This window comes from Miscanthus floridulus, chromosome 8 (genome assembly GCF_019320115.1).
Source record: "Miscanthus floridulus cultivar M001 chromosome 8, ASM1932011v1, whole genome shotgun sequence".
Classification (NCBI taxonomy): domain Eukaryota; kingdom Viridiplantae; phylum Streptophyta; class Magnoliopsida; order Poales; family Poaceae; genus Miscanthus; species Miscanthus floridulus.
Genome location: NC_089587.1, coordinates 34,900,834 through 34,921,767, shown reverse-complemented (window position 1 = coordinate 34,921,767; position 20,934 = coordinate 34,900,834). Strand labels below are relative to the sequence as shown.

General features: G+C 46.0%; 1 non-coding gene and 1 pseudogene across 1 annotated transcript; one reads left to right on the top strand and one right to left on the bottom strand.

The window, feature by feature from the left end:
• Nucleotides 1-9,791: 9,791 nt before the first annotated feature.
• LOC136475392 (protein FAR1-RELATED SEQUENCE 5-like) lies at nt 9,792-12,064 on the bottom strand (annotated as a pseudogene).
• Nucleotides 12,065-13,429: 1,365 nt separating this feature from the next.
• Nucleotides 13,430-13,568, top strand: LOC136478844 (small nucleolar RNA Z247). Its single transcript, XR_010764517.1, has one exon. It is a non-coding gene; the product is annotated as a small nucleolar RNA Z247 (small nucleolar RNA).
• The last annotated feature ends 7,366 nt before the right edge of the window (nt 13,569-20,934 follow it).

Genomic DNA, 20,934 nt, shown 5'->3' with positions numbered 1-20,934 from the left:
GTCTCCAAGTTGTCAAACTACTTAAAAGTGATGACATGAACAAAAATAGACTTTGAGATTAATGATTCGATAGGGGATTAATTTTATTCTTGAATCACTAGTGGCTTTTTTGTGATTGAAAAATCGAAGAAATCTATGTTGCCAAATGAAAAAGGACATTGGTACATTGATTCCTTTGGTTACAGGAAGTGCAGTTCAGCTATTTTCCTTGAATTAATAACATCATTGCTGTTCAGTATCAAATATATCAGAATCGCCTCTACTTCAGAGTATAGGATAACATTATTGCAATATCAAGTCATCTACATGTGTTCTAAAAAAAGAAAAATTTCCTATATGTAGCAATGGTCATGTTTTCAAGCGTTCCAGTTGCCTTCAACTTGCCTAAAAGTGTAGTGTGAATATTCTAAATTTTCTCAATTCTTACGATTATTTTTCTCCTTTTACAGGTTCCAAATGAATAAAAAACTCATATTGTGAGAACCTTTGCACTTTCCAAATGCTACAAAAACAAGTTTAGATTATTACGAATCACAATGAGTGAACAGTGCTGATAACACTTTTTTACAGTTATCTATACGTATGTTCTATTATGTTTAGACCATTGATGTCCAAGAATTCGTTTGTGTACTCTGGAATATTTACAATGAGCATGAATATTGTTTAAGGCAAATGGTATGGCTCTGTTGCTATATATTTTTACTAATATTGGTTACGTTGAAGATTGAGGGCCCTTCCTTTGGAACATTAGAACTTTTATTGTTTTTTGTGTTTTTTCTATAAAAATGAACTATGTGAAATTCTTGTTCGATGTCTATAAAATTCGTACTTTACAAAGAGTCTCTGCTGCTCAGTTATTTTGGTCGTAGCCAGTAGCAACGTATAGTATAGGCAAAATTGAGGAGCATACAGCTCCGTTCGCGTGCCCTTAAACTTGACTTGATCCGCTTATTTTTTCATCCGGAACAGTGTTTTTCTCTTACAAATTCATCCAGCATTCCTCCAAACCATCCAGATTCCTCCAGAATTCAGACAAGCGAACGGGGAAAGGGGTCATCGGCTGGTTTCGAAGAACAAATATAAAGGCAAAACGACGTCTACAACCGGCCGAGGGCTAAAGTTTTTTTTAAAAGGTAAAGGGCTAAAGTTGTTTAGTTTTCAAATTTGAATGACCCGAGTTTTTTTTTTTTTGACAAATTTGAATGACCCGAGTTTGATGGCTTAAATTGAACCCAAGTGAGGGTCGATGGTTAAAATTTAGAAAATAGACTTATAAAAGATCAAAAACTGGGCCGACCTCCACGCAGTAGCTTAGTTGGGCCTTCTTCGTCGACGTTGGCCCGTTGCAGGGTGACTGAGGCCGAAGCCGAATTCGGCCGGCCAATGTCCTCGCCGCAGTCCTCCAATCCCCGCCGCATTCGCAGTCGCAGACGGCAGACCAAACCTCGGCCGCAGCGTGTGAGGGGGAGCAGCGGCTCGTCGTCGTCGGGCGGCCGCCCGGGCGGCCAGCGGAAGGCGACACATCCTAGTGTGCTCGAGCGTGCTTGCGTAGCCGCGCATCCGGAGAGGGGAGCGAGCGGTCCACAAGTGCAAGGTGAGTTGATTTCCCTCCCAATTTCAGAGTAGCTTTCAACCGAGGATTCGATCGATTGTCCAGTTGGGGATGTCTTTTAGTGTGGGATTACATGCCTGTTGGTAATAACTAGTAGATGGAAAAGTTTGGAATTTGAAACTATTGCCTGATTTGGGATTTATACATGTCTGATTTGTGATGAATGGTGGTTTTTTCGTTGTTCACGGCGAGCGGCGGTGGCCGACTTCGTGCAGGCGCAGTAACGCTAAGGAGACGGCGGCCTCGAGCCGCCCAGTGAGCTCCAGTGCCCCTTGATCGTCTCGCATTCCATCCGTCCCCCTCCCGTCGACTCGTGCGCTCCTCTATCGCGGCAGCTCGTCCGCTGCCTCATCGTCTCCAACTACACGCTGAGTCCGCGTTCATAATCCTCCCTAGCTACCTGAGCGCCGCCTCTTCGCCGCTCCTCATATGCCCTTCGTTCTCAGTAAAACCCTCCCCTTGCTAGAGCCGCAAGGTGAAGTTTCTGCGTATAGTTCAAACACCAGGTTCTAAGTTTTTGGTTCGCAGTGCAAACTTCCTGTTCATAGTCTACATAATTTTGAATTCGGATAAAAGGGTCCAAAATTTTACCTTTAGTACTCAAACCTGCAATTTAAACCTTACAATTTATTAATGAAAATTGAAGCATCTTGTGGTTGGATATGAAGGGAAAGATTTGGAGGATAACCAGTGTTAATGAAGTGAGAAGCATGCGTGCATATGCTCTTTCGTATATTTTCTGGCGGGCAAATGCAAATTTGCAGTGCTCCCTCATCAAATTGATGATCATATCTTCTCTTGTGTCAGCACTTGGTTGGGTCAGCTGTAATCTGTTGAACTTTGTTAGTCATTTATAGGATAGGTGGTTAGGATGCGTTATTTGGTATTCCTGATCGACGGTTTTGTTGACTGTTATTTTTGAACAAGAGATGATGCAATTTGTTTCTGTGCAACTCTTGTCATGTCATCGAGCCACGTCACAAGTTATTAGTTATTACTTCACCTGTTTGCTTAATTTCTTTTCTTTCAGGCTCTATCCCTTGTTAACTGACTACTGTAATACAGATCAAGTACATTGAATTTTACTATGGCAGCTGAGGATGACGTCAAACAGAGGCAGATCATTGAAAATCGTGCGAGAAATATAAGCCACAATGTTCGGTGCACTGAGTGTGGTAGCCAATCGATTGAAGATCCACAGGCTGAGGCTGATGTTGCTATTCTGCTTAGGAAGGTACTAACTTTTAAACTCGAGTGACTTGTTTGCAAGACTCATAGTAACAGGGTTATTTTTTGTCATTTTCTTGCTGGATTAGTCAGATTTGCTGATATTGTTATGTGTTCCTTTCTGTGTTTTGTTGCAACTTTTCAACCATTGCTCTGTAGCAAAGTAAGAATTACATCTTGGATATCGAATTTCTTAGTTTCACACTATTCATTATAGCTCAATGCAGCTGTGTTGGTTGGCACCATCTCTTGTTTCCAATCTCCATAATTCTCCATTCCTTTACCTTGACTAACTGCGTTAACTTTTCTTCTTGGTTAGAAAACAGGGAAGGTGTGGAGGTGTGGGTGTGTGTGTTTGGGTCTATGTATGACTCATTTTTCTTCTACTAATACAATGATACGCAGCTCTCCTGCGTGTTCGAGAAAAAAAAAAACTTTCTTCTTGGTGGACAAAGAACTGTTGTTAACCTGGGCTATTTTTAGTCATTAACTTAATTTATCAGGCATGATACTGTCATATGTTTTTGAGATTTCAGTGCATTTATCAGCTTCTGAGATTTCAGTGCATCAACAGATGCCGACTTGTTAGAAATTGGAATGATGTAACTACTAGATACTTTGTTTTGTCAAATGGAATATGTTTTGGCATAATCATTTGTGTTTTTTTAAAAACATTCATTATAAAGTGGTGAGAGCTGTCTCACTGAGTCACCAGGTCACGGGTTCGAAGCAGCCTCTCCACAGATTTTGCGGGGGAGGCTTGCCTCGGTTTTTCCCTTACCCAGACCCCACTCATGTGGGAGCCTCCGGCACTGGTCTGCCCTATAAATTTACTGGCTTTCAGAACGCCCTTAAATCTGAAAATTTATAGAAAACTGAAGAACATGGCGAACATCTCATCGCATTTTAGACAATGGTACCGAATCTATCACAAGCAATGTCTCAATGAATTTTGGATTCCTGATATTTGAAGCGCCTGTCTTTTATAAAACACTAGTGCTTAGATTATGAGATTCTTTTTGCAACTGAAGTTTTGGCAACTATGTTGAAACTTCTTGGAAGTTCCCATGCTAGTGTTACAAATGTTAAGCGCTATATGTGCTCCTTTTTCTTCCTCTGCTATGTTTGTGTATATATATTTAAATGTATGGAAACCAGGAAAAAGAGACAATTCAGTAGTAATGCTAATTTGACATTATCACTTTTTACTGTGATATTTTCTTTCAGACAGTAACGGTATTACATGTTGCAGCTCATTCGTGATCAAATAAAAGCAGGAAAGAGTGATAAAGAGATCTACAAGAAACTAGAGGATGAGTATGGGGAGAGAGTACTATACGCCCCTAAATTTGATCTTCAGACTGCTGGGATATGGCTTTCACCGGTAAGTCCTAATAAGAATCTATCATTTTGTACATGTTTCCATTTGTCTGACATAGTTGTATGGCATGTACTACTCAAGAGCTAGTGACTCATCAGTTCCCCTGAAATCTGAGAAGAAGAATTCGTTGCTCTGATTGAGTCCATCATGTACAGGTTATTGTGGGTGGTATAGCAGCTGGCATCTGGGCTTACCAAAAGCACAGATAAAGGACAAATGTTCACATTATGGCTCTGAACCTGGTCCGAGGGGTACCACTGACTCCAAGGGAGAAGGAGACCATGCTAGATATCCTTACACCTCCACCGCCTCCAAGGAAATGGTGGTGGCCAGGCAAATGATGTAGAATTCATGTGCTTGACCTGGTAGCGGCACACAAATGGTCAGGATGCCAATTTTGGCCTACAGTTTGGATGCATATATTGCATATGTGATCATTTGATCCTGAATTTAAGTTTAACCAAACGTTTTTGTGATGTGTACTCTGTACTCCATGGAGCTAACAGGATTTGCGGCATTATTGAAGGCATGCATTTCTAGCAGATTGGGGGAAAAAATGAGAACTGTCTGGTGTTGTCTGCCCTTGCTGCTGCTTTGAGCAGGATCTGATGCCTGATGAGTTTGACAAGATCATCACTTATTCCACTAGAAGTCAAAACACCCCTTATCACCTATTCACTTCTACATTTTTTTTTTATTTCGAGAGTTGCTATATCTCAGGTACCTGAATGAATGTTTAGGCAACAATCTTGCATAACCAAAAGGACAACTTATGGGAGACAACTCACAATTTTTTTTTTCTATAGCCCAACAATGATAAAATTACATGCCAGGCACCTGAAATAGTGTTTTCATTATTATAATGTATGCACATGCACCTACAGTGTTCCCGTATCAACATTGGTTTCTTGTTTTATCATGTGTTATTGAGGCAAACATGTCAGTTTACTGCCATGTGGCCACTTCTGTTAGACCCACTGGCCGCTACTTTCATTGACAAGCTTTATGCCGTATTTGACGTCCACGCAGCGGCTGATGTACGGCGACACCTCGTCCAGGTCCACGTCCCTCCCTGCCGCGCAGTCGTAGGCCGACGGTGCGTGGAAGCACGGCTCGACGGAGACTGCCCGCCGGCATGGCTGGTCCCGCGGGTCCAGCCCCTCCCTCCAGTCGGCAGCCCACATTGGCGCCCTGGGCATGACCCAGGGGCGCAGCCCGGCGAGCCCCTGCGCGACGTACCCGAACGTGGAGTAGCCGCTGGTGACGAGCACGTCGCACATGCTGAGCAGGTACATCTCGCTCAGCGCCCTCATGTCGTGCGCCGCGTCGCGCCACCGCTGCCGCCCCTCGTGGCTCGGCTGGTGCACGCCGCCGGCGATCCTGCCGCCGTGCTCGTCCCTGATCCGGTCGTAGAACCACGAGCTCAGCGACGTCACCAGGACGGCGCGCGAGGTCGTGCCGTTGCCGCCTTCTGTGGCTGCGTCCGTCTCCGGCAGGAGCTTCTCTTCGCGGAGGCACGAGAGGAGCTGGTCCAGCACGGACCGTGGCGGCTGCTTCTTCTGGAACAACCTGATCTGCATGTTAGAATAAACCACGACACATAGTGCCCATGGCGTGTGCGTCACTGTGCCGCGTCGTGGTGGTGTCGTGTGTGTTGTGTCCGTGTTTGTGCCATTGCAGGCGAGCTGCGGTGCGAGGCTGGGTGTAGGGCCTGTCCAGGGCGCGTTGTGTTCGGGCATGCCGTGATCGAGCTGGACTCTAGTCGCTGTGCATGGCAGTTGCCAGGACCGGTTCAGTGCTTGGCTATTTTAGGAGTTCGTGGTGTGCATGTAGCCGGTCAGCATGGAGGAAGCCGCAGTCCAGGACGAGCGAATGGATCCCTGGTGTCGCTGAGCGGGTCGTGCTGATCATGGCGTAAAGATCGGGTGAGTGGAAGGCGAGCTCCGTGGTGCGTCCCCTGGTTGTTAAATACGCCATGTACTCCTCGTTTCAGAGTTGCCAAGTCCAGTGAATAAGAAAGCCAACATACAGGCCGTCCGTCGGCCGGGGCGTTCGTCGCCGAGCTTCTTGTTCTTTGCGTTCGTGTGAGTGTTCCTGGGCAGAGCCAACACTTGGTACCAGAGCCGGTGTATGTACTACGGAGGTTCCATCAGTCCACCACGACAACCGCCGAAGAAGAAGCGTGTGATCCCACGCAGACGGCCGGCGGCAACGGCGATGGCCGGTGGTGATGAGAAGGGTGAAGCCAGCTCGCCACGTACGGTCGTGGTGGAGCGCGGTTTTGGTGGCGTCGAGATCCCGAAGCTGACGAAGACGAACTACCGCGAGTGGGCACTTGAAGTGCAGTGCAACCTGGAGGGCATGGAGCTCTGGGATGCCGTGGAGGGCGGCAACGCCAAGCGCGGCAAGGATCGATGGGCACTGGCTATCATTCTCCGCGGTGTGCCGCCGGAGATGAAGTCTGGGCTCGTCGCGAAGAAGATGGTCAAGGAGGCTTGGGAGGCGATCAAGTCACTGCGCGTGGGAGACACGCGTGTGCAGGAAGCCAAGGCGCAGCACCTCCTCAAGCAGTTCGAGAACACGGCGTTCAAGGACGGTGAGGCGATCGACGACTTCGCCGTGAGGATCGGCTCCATTGCCGCGGAGCTGCGCGAGTTGGGCGAGGACATGGAGGACGAGCGCGTCGTCAAGAAGATGTTGCGGGTTGTGCCGTCGAGGTTCAACCAAGTTGCATGCTCCATCGAGATGTTCGCCGACTTCAAGAAGATGTCGCTCGAGGAGCTCGTCGGCAGGCTACGCGTGGCCGAGGAGCGTTGTGGCGGCGGTGAGCTTGGAGGCAAGCGCACCGGGCAGCTGCTGCTCACGGAGGAGCAGTGGGAGGCGCGTCGTCGTCAGCGACGCAACAAGGATCGTGCACGTGCGGGAGATGCGCAGAACGGCCGTGGCGGTGGCCGCGACAACGACGACGACGCTCGCAGCACCACGAGCTCAGGAAGCGGGCGTGGCGGGAGCCGCTTCCGTGGGCGATGCTATGAGTGCGGCGAGCACGGCCACATGGGCAAGGACTGCCGTGGGAAAAAGAAGGAAACAGCTCTCCTCACTGATGTCGACAACGAGCAGACGCTCATGTAGGTTCGGCGTACGGGGTGTTGTGGTTTAGGGGGTGATTGTTAGAATAAACCACGACACATAGTGCCCATGGCGTGTGCGTCACTGTGCCGCGTCGTGGTGGTGTCGTGTGTGTTGTGTCCGTGTTTGTGCCATTGCAGGCGAGCTGCGGTGCGAGGCTGGGTGTAGGGCCTGTCCAGGGCGCGTTGTGTTCGGGCATGCCGTGGTCGAGCTGGACTCTAGTCGCTGTGCATGGCAGTTGCCAGGACCGGTTCAGTGCTTGGCTATTTTAGGAGTTCGTGGTGTGCATGTAGCCGGTCAGCATGGAGGAAGCCGCAGTCCAGGACGAGCGAATGGATCCCTGGTGTCGCTGAGCGGGTCGTGCTGATCATGGCGTAAAGATCGGGTGAGTGGAAGGCGAGCTCCGTGGTGCGTCCCCTGGTTGTTAAATACGCCATGTACTCCTCGTTTCAGAGTTGCCAAGTCCAGTGAATAAGAAAGCCAACATACAGGCCGTCCGTCGGCCAGGGCGTTCGTCGCCGAGCTTCTTGTTCTTTGCGTTCGTGTGAGTGTTCCTAGGCAGAGCCAACACTGCACGCCGACGCGCTGGCCGACGCTGGCAAGGTTGGCGTGGTAGTAGCTCTTTATGGCGTACCACACGCAGTCTGTCGGGTGGAAGAGGTACCGTCCCAGGTGGTAGAACACGGCCTCCTTCTCTAGGAACATGGCCTCGAGCTTGCCGCTGAACGCCGGCGTGAGGAAGAGTCCCGGCATGATGTAGTTATCCGTCCACATGAAGAGCCACGGCACCTCGCCGAGGAGCCGCTGGTGCGCGCCGCAGAAGAAGAGCTTGTCGTGGAACCCGTAGGCGCCGGAGAGGTGGAGGTACAGGTACGGCGGCGGCCGCGGCGCCGACCACGATAATACATTCCCGTCGGCGGACACGGTGATGCCGCCGCTCTGCAACATGTTGCCGAGGCTCTCCTTCGAGCCGCCCTCGTAGCCCTGGAGTCTCCTCAGCGGGGAGAAGGAGAACCAGCCGCCGGGGCGCGGTAGCAGCCACGTCGTCCCCGGGAAGGGCTCGCAGAAGTGCGCGTCAGCGTCCTTTCCACCGTCGACGAGGAGGACGCGCTCGGTGAGCACCGCATAGAGAAGGCCGACGCAATGGCGAGCATGCGGTTGCCGAGGCCGCGGTAGCTGATGTAGACGAGGTAGCGGCAATCGTCATCGTCGACGACGCCCTAGCCGGAGTCGAGCTGCCGGACCGCCTGTTAAAACAAATATTGTATTCATGTCTTGCCGTGTAAGTCAATCAGGGATTTGATATCGTGCCCCGTGGTGGGAACGAAATCCTCTACAGTCGCTCCCACCGACGGCGCTGTGCAGTCACCAAATCTCAGCCGATTGTTGCGGATCCAACGGCAGCCCCAATAAAGTTACGTAGCAGGCCAGTTTGAGCGGCCCATTACAGCCCACAACGCAAATAAACAGAAACGACCCTTTCTTTTCCCTTGTGCCGTCATCTCCGCCGTCGCAGCCGCAGATGCGCTCTGCCGCCGCCGTCGCCGCCACAGTGCTCCGACCCACACCATCCGCCTCCCTACCCTCGTGCGGCACAGAGGTGTGGCCCTCCCAGAGGTCGGGGCTGCAGCTCATAGCCGACGCATCAGGTGCGCCCCCATGTAGGCCGTCATACACACGGCTGCTACTCGTCGTCTGCCGCAGGAAGTGCTGTGTTCGAGCCGTGGTCGCTGGTGAGATGTCAACGCTCTACTCCATCGCAGATAAGGTGAAGCCCCTTTGGCACACAAGCTCTGGCAATGGAGATCGACTTGAGAGGCACGGTGCTCTTTAGCTATTTGTTCAGCGGCACCCATATCAGAGTATTAGCACTTTGTGTTTGTAATACATAGCTGTGTAAGCGTCTTCTGTATTGAAAGCATGCAGGAAAAAATAGCAATTTTGTGTAGGAAATTTGTGCAAGAACTAGCAATATCGTGCAAGTATATTGTGTATAGAAACCAAGAAAAAAAACAAGCAAGCTGTACAGACTGCAATTGTGGAATAAATTGTTCTCTTTTTGCAAGTTCAGACATGTTCAGAATATAATATATTACTGATCTTTGCAAGTTCAGAGGTTTGACAAAATATAGTACTGTTTTCTGGCATCTGTTACAATTGAACAGGCTGAACTTTACACTTCAAGCAAAATACCAAAAGCTATTCTCTGAAACTAGCTCTGTTACTAGAATTCAACATTAAGATCACCGGTCATTGCTCCCTGCAAAATAAAAGAACAATAACTAAACTCTGTCCAGATGCTCCAGATCCTCACTAGAAAGATGGAAGATCATGGTTTTAAAATCTTACTGTCAATAACTGAGAGTAGCTATGAATGGTCATGTAAGATTTAGACATCCCTTCCTTGGGACAAGAAGTACTAGGACAAACATTTTCTGCAGATTAAGGCTCAGACATCCCTTCCTTGGCTACACCATCATCGAACGCCACTTTGACAGTTTGTTGTTCCTTCTAATAACAGAAGAGTAAGATAACAATTTTTCATTGATACAATTACGATCTACATAGAATGTAATATATTTTGTGATATAGTACATACCATTGAAACTTTCTCCTTTTTCTTGGTTCCCTTCTTTATAAACTTGCGCTTCTTATCAAGCCAAGTTCTCTTGCGCTTCGAAGTTTTTGTTTCCACATCCTTTTTCTTTAAGCATGCTGTACTAACCAAATTACTTACAGGAGTAACATTTGTGGGAACAGTGACTTGATCCACAGTTGGGGTAGTGCAACCATTGATTTCTTCTTCAATTTTCTTGCTAAGGATGTCAAGTGTGTCATGTACTATCAAGGAGCACCCTGGATGGCTAGCAGCTCGTTGTGCCAAGCTGAGAAATTTGTGAGTCATAGATTTGTACCGAAGTGTCTTATCTAACCTTGGGTTCTCTATTATATTTTGACCTTGGTTATCTTGTACTGCTCCACTACGTGCTTCTTTTGTCCATCGCTTCAATACATATTGAGCAGGGAGAGATTTGATATTCATCAAATCAAGGACTTTTATAGCATGGCTGCACAATATTCCAATTCTGTTGAATTGACCACAGCTGCATGTACTAGTTTGTTGTAGAGGATCACCAATGACTTTGTACTCCTCATATCTAAAATCTTCATGATATATTGAGACAAGATATTCACTGTTGCCTTCCAACGCCGTAGTGCATGCTGCCATGGACCTTTCATATTCACCTTGAAAAGCTTCAAATATAATAGGTGTGTACAGCTTGCTAACTTACAGTAACATAGGTGTCCTCATTTTTATTCTAGGTAATTTTTTTCTTGATTCAAATTCAGAATTCAATTCCTTATTTCTTTTACTTTCCACCACTCTTTCAAAATGTTTAAGAAATCGAATGATGTCAAAATCAGATTTGAAATGCCTCTTCAATTCACTATTCAAACTCTCACTTAATTATGTACTTCTCATCCCTAATGTGAACACATCTTTCATATAACATTCAGCCCATTTTTCTTTCACCTTATATATACTATCCAACCAAGTTTGCTTCTTCACCTTTGTCCTCATGATGTCAAATGCATTTTTGAATGTTTCCTCATCTTCGTATTCATACATACATGCACTAAAATCTGCGAGGATATTTGATTCTTCCTCAGTGCCCTCAACTACATCTTCAGAAGAAGTACTTGATTCATCTTTCTCGGGTTCAGCTAAATGTTTCACAGCATTTTGCATAATGTGAAAAGTACACAAACCATGCCATGTCTCTGAAAACACTTCGTGAACAGCTTTTCCCATCGCAGCATCCTGGTCAGTGTAAATTGTTTTAGGGTGCTTGCCATTATGTGCTTTCAGGAAGGTCTCAAATAGCCACTTGAAGGACTCAAATGTCTCATCATACAAGAGAGCAGCACCAAAACCCACAGTTTCCCTAAAATGATTGAACCCAACAAAAACACCAAAAAGTCTACTCTCCTTGTTTGTTCCAAAAGTAGTGTCGAAACTAACAACATCACCAAAATAAGCATAATCAGTGAGCATTTTAGCATCAACCCAAAATATATTTGCTATTTGTTCCTCCCGGTCCATATGCAATGCATATTGGAATGACGGGTTCTTAGCAATTTTATCTTGAAAATACATAAGCATGCTTCCTGCTTGACCATATGCCATCTCTCATTGGCGCTTGCCCCTTAAATAGTTCTTGTGGTCACGGAGTGTGTAACTTAGATTAAGTGAGCCACCAACTTGGAGACTAGCCAATTCATGTGCAGCTTTAGGACCAATTCTAGCATCATCAGCGGTCTCAATTTCAAAACCTTGTAACTCTAAAATTTTTCTTTGAGACACCATCAAGTGCGAGGTTTCTGGCAAATGAAGGCTGTGATTGTGTTCCAAAATCAGATCAGACACCTTATAGTTTTCCTTCTCTCGATCCATTACAAGACCCATGCGAACTTTACAATCAGTTCTAGTTTCAGCTCTTGGACACTTTGTTACATGATCCCTTTTATCTTGTTTCCTATGACCCTCACTTGCACAAACAAATCTGCAGGACCGAACCTTCCCATCTGTCTTCCTTTTGTTTGCATACCTTTCTAACCTCAAAACCATTTTGACCTCCATAGCTAATCCAATGCATCTAGGCATCATCTACAGTACTGAACTCCATTCCAACTTGAGGTAATAAACTAGGAAGCAAACCCTCCCTGCTGCAGCAAAAAATAATTACGACATGCCTAATTGATTTGGTGGTAAAGGAACTGAAGTCTATCTAATTTTGTGGAGAACAAGAAACATCGGTTGCATTACAAACCTTTTTTCTTCCATGTCGAATATGCAGAATTGATTTCAATGTGGGCAAGTTGATCTCTCCTTCAATCTTCCATGTGAAATATGCAGATTTTGTTTTGGTACAGGACAAAAGCAACCAAATTAGGACCCAACCCTTGCAATCTGGGCAAAATTGATGAGAAGAAAAAAGAGGAGTGCACTTTGCAATCTGACACACAGAAACAAATTAGAATGAAGAGCGACACACCTGCTGCCATCGAAGGTGACTCCAGCTCTAGATGATCGCCCCCTAGGCTTTTCGTCGCGCCAAAATACGGAAAAGGCGCGTACTGCCGCAGCCCCGCGCCAAAAACACTCGCTATAGTTCCAGAAACCCTGAGCAACATGATGCTCTTGTTGGGCCGAGGCCCATCGCAGCTGACGAAGCGTGTCATGGAAGCTTGGTTGGAGCCTGCAGCTGTTGGATCCGCAACGATCGGCAGAGATTCGATGACTGCACGGCGCCGTCGTTCGGTGCGACTGCAGAGGATTTCGTTCCCCGTGGTGATAGGAGATCCTAACCAAATATAGGAGATTGATAAGAGATTGATTGTAACTAAATACAGTAGAGACCGGCCGGATATCTCTCCCTGATTGTTACATACGGCGCCTATGTAAGCCACTGGTACCAGGCTGTTTGGTACTAATTAAGATTAACACGAAGCCGGCGACCCAGCACTGGGGCAACGCCGTTCCACCATAGCTAAGCGCCTCTGAAACTTTCCACATGGTAATAAGAGCCTAGGTCTCCATGGCGTCAAGTTCAAGCGCATCCCATCCATTCTTCGGTACATAGATCACCGAGAAGTTGTTAAGGACAAACCATGCGCTATGGCGAGCGCAGGTGCTTGCAGCCGTACGCGGCGCACGCATGGAGGGCTATCTCACTGGCAAGGGCGTGGCCCCTGTGCAGGAGATTGAAGAAAAGAAAGCCGACGGTACAACCATCAAGGCACCCAACTCGGCATTTGAGGATTGGTTTGCTCAGGACCAGCAGGTCCTAGGGCTGCTGCTTTCCTCGGTCGGCAAGGAGGTGCTGGCATAGATTTCTGCCGCAGCAATGGCGGTAGAGGCATGGGGAGTGATAGAGCGGATGTTTTCTGCTCACACCCGTGCCAGGACGATGAACGTGCGATTCGCACTCACCACGACAAGGAAAGGTGACTTGTCAATTGCTGAGTATTTTGCAAAGATGAAGGGCTATGCAGATGAGATGGCAGCTGCGGGCAAGCCAATGGACGACGAGGAGCTGGCGTCCCATATTTGCAATGGGCTAGACGTCGAGTACAACCCGGTGGTCACATCTATTACCGCTAGGGCTGAACCGCTCTCAATCTCTGAGTTGTATGCCCAACTTCTCAGCTTTGAGGCGTGGTTAGATCTTCAAGATGGCTCGGGCGGCTCTGTTAATGCCGCCAATAGGGGCGGACGCTCAGGATCTGGTGGGCGCGGCAGCTACTCCAACAATGGTCGTGCCCACGGTGACCGTGCCCCTGGCCATGGGCGTGGTGGTCCGTGTGGGCGTGGTGGATTCATCCGCGGGCGTGGCCAGCAGCGCACCAGTGGGGTTCAGCGCCCAGCAACAAGAGGTGTGGATGAACGCCCCCTTGGCCAGGTGTGCTTCAAGGTAGGGCACACGGCCAACAAGTGTTGGCATCGTTTCGACGAGAACTACGTGCCTGAAGAACGTCATGTGGCTGCGGCGATGAACTCCTACAACATTGACACCAACTGGTACACTGATACGGGGGCGACTAATCATGTCATGAGTGACCTGGAGAAGCTGTCCTTCCGTGAGAAGTACTAGGGGAACGATCAGATCCACACAGCTAGTGGTGCAGGTATGGAGATTAAACACATCGGTCATACTACTGTTCCAACCCAATTCAAGAATTTGCATCTAAATAATGTGCTCCATGTTCCAAAAGCTAGGAAAAATCTTGTTTCCGTTCGTCACCTTGCTAAAGATAACTCTGTTTTTCTTGAATTTCATCCTGATTATTTTCTTATTAAGGATCAGGCCATGAAGAACACCATCCTTAAAGGACGCTGCCATCGAGGGCTATATCCTCTTCCGTCAGATCAGTCAATAAAGCAGGCGTTTGGAGTAGTGAAGTCGTCCTTGTCTAGATGGCATAGTCGCCTGGGTCATCCTGCTTTTCCAGTCGTTTCAAAAATTGTTAGCAGCAATAATCTTCCTTGTTCTTTCGAGTTGAATAAAGAGTCTGTTTGTGATGCCTGTCAGCAGGCCAAAAGTCATCATCTTCCCTATAGTAAATCTTATAGTTCCTCAAAATTCCCTTTAGAATTGGTGCACTCTGATGTCTGGGGTCCTGCTCTAGATTCTGTTGGAAGAAACAAGTATTATGTTAGCTTTATTGATGATTTCAGCAAATTCACATGGATCTATTTTATTAAATACAAGTCTGAAGTGTTTCAAAAATTCCATGAATTTCAAGCCATGGTAGAGAGACAATTTGATCGTAAAATTCTCACCATGCAAACAGATTGGGGAGGGGAGTACCAAAGACTACATAGCTTCTTTGATAAAATTGGAATTGTCCACCATGTCTCCTGTCCCCATGCCCATCAACAAAACGGAGCTGTTGAGCGCAAACATCGACACATTGTCGAAGTCAGGCTATCTCTTCTTGTGTATGCATCTATGCCCCTAAAATTCTAGGATGAGGCATTTTATGCAGCTGTCTTCCTCATTAATCGTATGCCTAGCGCGGTTATTCAGTAGGATACCCCTTTAGAGCGCCTGTGCAAGCAGGCGCCAGAATATGCATCTCTTCGGGTCTTTGGCTGTGCATGTTGGCCAAATTTGCGTCCCTATAATAAGCACAAGCTTGAATTCCGCTCCAAACGTTGCGTTTTCCTCGGCTATAGCAATCTCCATAAAGGATACAAATGCCTTGATCCCTCATCCGGCCGTGTTTTTATCTCACGGGATGTGATTTTTGATGAGACTGTTTTCCCCTTTTCCGAGCTACATGCCAATGCCGGGGCACGTCTACGTGCCGAAATCAATCTCTTACCATCAGATCTTATTCCTTTATCCTTCCATGGGGCGGAACATGTAGCAGACCGGGCGTTTAATTCATCTAATACCGCTAACTCTGCTAGTTCTAGTACATGTGATCACAGGGATGAAAATTTGCCTCCTGGCGCAAGGACCGAAGAAGATTTGGCACAAAATGCTGGGAAATCTGTCCCGGGATCAGCGCCGGCGACAGCCGTAGACGCTGCTGTCCCGTGCGTATCACCTTCGGGTTCTGTGCTTGACGCGGCAGATGCGGCGTGGGATTCCGGTCCGTCCAGCCAGCCGGGAGCTGCCACGCGGGCTATGCCTCCCACGCGCACCGCGGTGCGCCAATCTAAAGCCGCCACGACGACACCACCAGGTGCAAGCGAGGGGGAGATGGCCGCTGCACCCACCGTGACGGCAGTGCCTGACTCTTCTGCACCTGGATCATCTATGGCGGGTGCTGAGGCGTCGGAGTCATCAGTACCAGAACCACCTCGGACCCGTCTTCGTGCTGGAATTCGCAAACCCAAGGTATACACAGATGGGACGGTCAGGTATGGATTATTTGCAGCTTCTGGTGAACCTCAGACTTTAGATGAGGCTATGAATAGTAAAGATTGGAAATCAGCCATGGATACAGAGTATGATGCCTTGATTAAGAACCAAACTTGGCATTTAGTTCCACCAAGAAAAGGAGTTAATATTATTGATTGCAAATGGGTATATAAGGTAAAGAGGAAAGCAGATGGTAGTCTTGATAGATACAAGGCCCGGTTAGTTGCAAAAGGTTTTAAACAGCGATATGGTGTTGATTATGAAGATACCTTTAGTCCTATTGTTAAACATGCTACCATCAGAACAATTTTGTCTATTGCTGTATCTAGGGGCTGGAGCTTGAGACAACTTGATGTACAAAATGCCTTTCTTCATGGATTTCTGGAAGAGGAAGTGTACATGCGTCAACCACCTAGGTATGAGAGTAAAGCAACTCCAGATTATATTTGCAAGTTAGATAAAGCTCTTTATGGTTTGAAACAAGCGCCAAGAGCGTGGTATTCCAGGTTGAGTAGTAAGCTATGTGACCTAGGTTTTAAAGCATCGAAGGCTCACATCCCTATTCTTTTATCATAAAGGGCCGGTTACTATATTCGTTCTCATCTACGTTGATGATATCATTGTTGCTAGTTCTACACAGGAAGCCACCACATGCCTGCTGCTGGATTTGAGAAAGGAGTTTGCTCTCAAGGACCTCGGAGAGCTACATTATTTCCTTGGGATAGAAGTAAGCAAGGTAAAAGATGGTATTCTCCCGACTCAAGAAAAATATGCTAGAGATGTGTTGCAGCGTGTGGGCATGATGGATTGTAAGCCAGTAAGCACTCCCTTATCTACGTCAGAGAAATTGTCCTTACATGAAGGTACTCCTCTTAGGCCAAAGGATGCTACGGTGTATAGAAGTGTGGTAGGGGCATTGCAGTATTTGACTTTGACTCGACCAGATATTTCTTTTACTGTTAATAAAGTTTGTCAGTACTTGCATGCACCTACAACAGTTCACTGGGCGGCAGTAAAGAGGATTTTAAGGTACTTGAAATATACTGTGAAGATTGGTCTTCGTATCAGTAAAACAAACTCTCTTTTGGTTAGTGCATTTTCAGATGCAGACTGGGTAGGTGATCTAGATGATCGTCGATCTACTGGAGGGTTTGCTGTTTTCCTCGGATCCAATCTCATATCGTGGAGTGCAAGAAAACAATCCACTGTGTCTAGATCAAGCACAGAAGCAGAATACAAGGCTGTAGCAAATGCAACTGCAGAGGTTATGTGGATACAAATTCTGTTATATGAATTGGGAATTCAGGTGCCTAGGACTGCCAAGTTATGGTGTGATAATATTGGAGCTAAGTATCTTTCCGCTAATCCAGTCTTTCATGCCCGCACAAAGCATATAGAAGTAGATTATCACTTTGTGAGAGAAAGGGTCACAAGGAAACTTCTTGATATCGAGTATATCTCTACAAAGGATCAAGTTGCCGATGGGTTCACAAAACCACTGGCTGTACGACAATTGGAGATGTTCAAGAGCAATCTCAACTTGAGAAGTTTAGATTGAGGGGGAGTGTTAAAACAAATATTGTATTCATGTCTTGCCGTGTAAGTCAATGAGGGATTTGATATCGTGCCCCGTGGTGATAGGAGATCCTAACCAAATATAGGAGATTGATAAGAGATTGATTGTAACTAAATATAGTAGAGACCGCCCGGATATCTCTCCCTGATTGTTACATACGGCGCCTATGTAAGCCACTAGTACCAGGCTGTTTGGTACTAATTAAGATTAACACGAAGCCGGCGATCCAGCACTGGGGCAACGCCGTTCCACCATAGCTAAGCGCCTCTGAAACTTTCCACACCACCTTCTTGTGCGCGGCCGTTCCAGGGCCGCACCGCTTTTGGAGCGCTTCTTGCTTCCGGAGCTTGGCGATGAGGTAGGGGGACGGCTTGTGCGACAAATGCTTGTGGTAGACGGCGAACTCGTAGCGACTCCGGCACGACATGTAGCTGAAATCAGCGGTAAGAAGGCCATCGAGAAAATGCTCGTCGGTGATGTTCAACGGAGGGTCCGAGCCTGATTCACCACACGTACACAAAACTTATTAGAAGTATGCATTACTCACTGTTCAATTTCTAAAAAAAATACTCACTGTTCATCACCCATCAGGGGATTATTAGCTACTACCTAGATTTGGCCATCATGTTCCGATCAAGGAGAATTTTCTATACTCTCTCATGGGGAGTGAAAGTGAAGTATGTCAGATAAATTTTGCGAACCAAAATATGTTCAGAGCAAGGCAATTCATTCATAATACGTTCATGTGGTTACAAACCTCACTATTACTAATTCTACTATTAATAATTAGTGGCATGTCAACCCTCACGAGACCGTGCTAGAAAAATATAATAAAATTAGAAACATCTCAGTATCAATTTAGTATATATACTCTAAACATTATTAATAATAATATCTACTAAATCTACTGCTCCATTCCGAAATTTAGATTTTTAAAGTTATATCTTTAACTGTCGCCAAGTTATTAGAGAAATGCATCAAAATCTATAACAAAAAAATTGGTTTAGTTAAATCTATTGCAAAATATTTCTTGATAGTGTATTTATTTGCTATTATGAATGTTTATATATATATATATATATATATATATATATATATATATATATATATATATATATATATATATATATATATATATATATATATATAGGGAGAGGCTATTCAGTAGCCGGCTACAAAATAAGTTATTCTGTAGCCACCTCCATTTACTATAATTTTATATACTAATTTACCATAATGTCAATACATATTTACGATAGTTGGGTTACTATAACATATGGGGATATTTACCATAACGTTATATTAAACCACTTAGTAAGGAGTTACTATAATCTCGTAAATTAACATAGTAATTATCATAACTCAAAGTGGCTACAGAATAAGTTATTCTGTAGCCAGCTACAGGATAGTAGTTCTATATATATATATATATATATATATATATATAGGGAGAGGCTATTCAGTAGCCGGCTACAAAATAAGTTATTCTGTAGCCACCTCCATTTACTATAATTTTATATACTAATTTACCATAATGTCAATACATATTTACGATAGTTGGGTTACTATAACACATGGGGATATTTACCATAACGTTATATTAAACCACTTAGTAAGGAGTTACTATAATCTCGTAAATTAACATAGTAATTATCATAACTCAAAGTGGCTACAGAATAAGTTATTCTGTAGCCAGCTACAGGATAGTAGTTCTATATATATATATATATATATATATATATATATATATATATATATATATATATATATATATATTTGTAAAGTTAATTAAAGTTAGAGAAATTTGACTTAGAATAAAACTAAAACAGCCTAAATTTTGGTTCATGGGAGGGTCCATATCTATGCCATAATATAAAATATAATACAAATTAATTTCTAATTTTGCATATAAATTTTCCACTAGATCGAGAAGCCCTAAGGTAGCAGATAAAGCTGCGGAAATGCTACGTACAGGATGTACGTCTATCCGGATGACCCTTCGTGGACCTGCGTACCAGCCCAATAAATCTCTCTCTGCACCAACTTTTTTATTACGGTATCCACGTTCGTCTCTTCTGTTGCGCTAGTTGGATAAAGAAAGGAGAAGGAGACGAGAGACCTGCTCAGCACGTCGACTGTGACCCCGCCTGCTCTAGCTCAATCGGCCGCCCCGCTGCTCCTGCTCTGCGGCCCCGCCCCGCCATCGACGGTCACCCCCGCGCTGCTTCTTCCCCTCCTCCACCGCGCCGCCCCCGCTACTTCTGCTCTGCGGCCCGATTCGCTTGACGATGCGGGCACTACCGCGCCCACACATGGGGACCGCTCCATCGGCCGCTAGCTAGTCACCGAGGCCGCTACGCAAGGAGAAGCGTCGGGCTCTAGCACGGAAGCCCTCCGGCCTCGCCTCCTGCTACGGCTGCGGCGCCCCGATGCAGACGATGGAGGAGGCCACACCGAGATACGATGCATGTTGCAAGTGTATATTTTAAATGTTTCAGATGTTTTATAGGTATGTTGCAAGTGTTTCATAAGGATATTGCAAAGGTAGATCGGGATGTTGCATATGTTGCATTGGGCTATACACGCATGTTTCCAGTATATATGTTCCAAGTGTTTCATCTGTTTCAGACGTATGTTGCAAATGTTTCATTTGGATGTTGCAAAACAAGATTGGATGTTGCATATATATGCAAGTGTTTCATGTGTTTTATACGTATGTTGCAAGTGTTTCATCTTAATGTTTGCAATGGCTACACACGTGTTTTTAAGTTTTTCTGGTGTTTTACAAGTGTTTTCAGATGTATGTTGCAAGTGTTTCAGCTTGTTTCGGACGTATGTTGCAAGTGTTTTATCTGGATGTTGCAAAAGTAAATCGGGTATTGCACATGTTGCAATGCGCGTGAGAAACGGAAGGGGCGCAAGCGGTCCCTGCGTGTGGTCTGGCGGCGCGGGCGTTGTCTGGGCAATGCTAGCCCCACGTGGGTGCGCAAAATGCAGGCTCGGGCGAGGGCGTGCTGGCCCGAGCGTGGGAAACGAGAGTGCGGCGCGGACATCCAGGCGCGGGCATGCATCCATACGTCCGGACGCTAGCACTAGCACCGCTGATAAAGCCAACGCGCCATATTCTCTACCTAAACGGCTATGGACTGATGACTATTTTGAAATGTGGTCATTAGCTTTATTCCGCATAAATGCACTCGTCAGCTTTTGCCAACGTTAAGACAACTAATAAATAGTCAATACTAAACTCCGACACCAAATGACCTGCCCTGCAGTATGATGATCTATCTCCCTCTTCCATCTTTTTAGTAAGTGCTGTCATTGTCAGCATCTGTTTTGTCTTTGGGGGAATTTCTTGTATGCCATTATAAAAGATCGCAATACCCTGTGTGCTCCTGGAAAAGTTCAGCGGTCTTCAGCGCCACTGCTCTAACTTTTTTTTGCCCTCCATGCCACTGCCATCAGTTTGGGCTCTAACGCCGTCAAACTGCAGGTGTGAAAAGTCAAAAATACCCTTAAGTCTAAATATGTCATTAATTTTTTTGAGCATCTTAACGACTTCAAATGAAAAAAC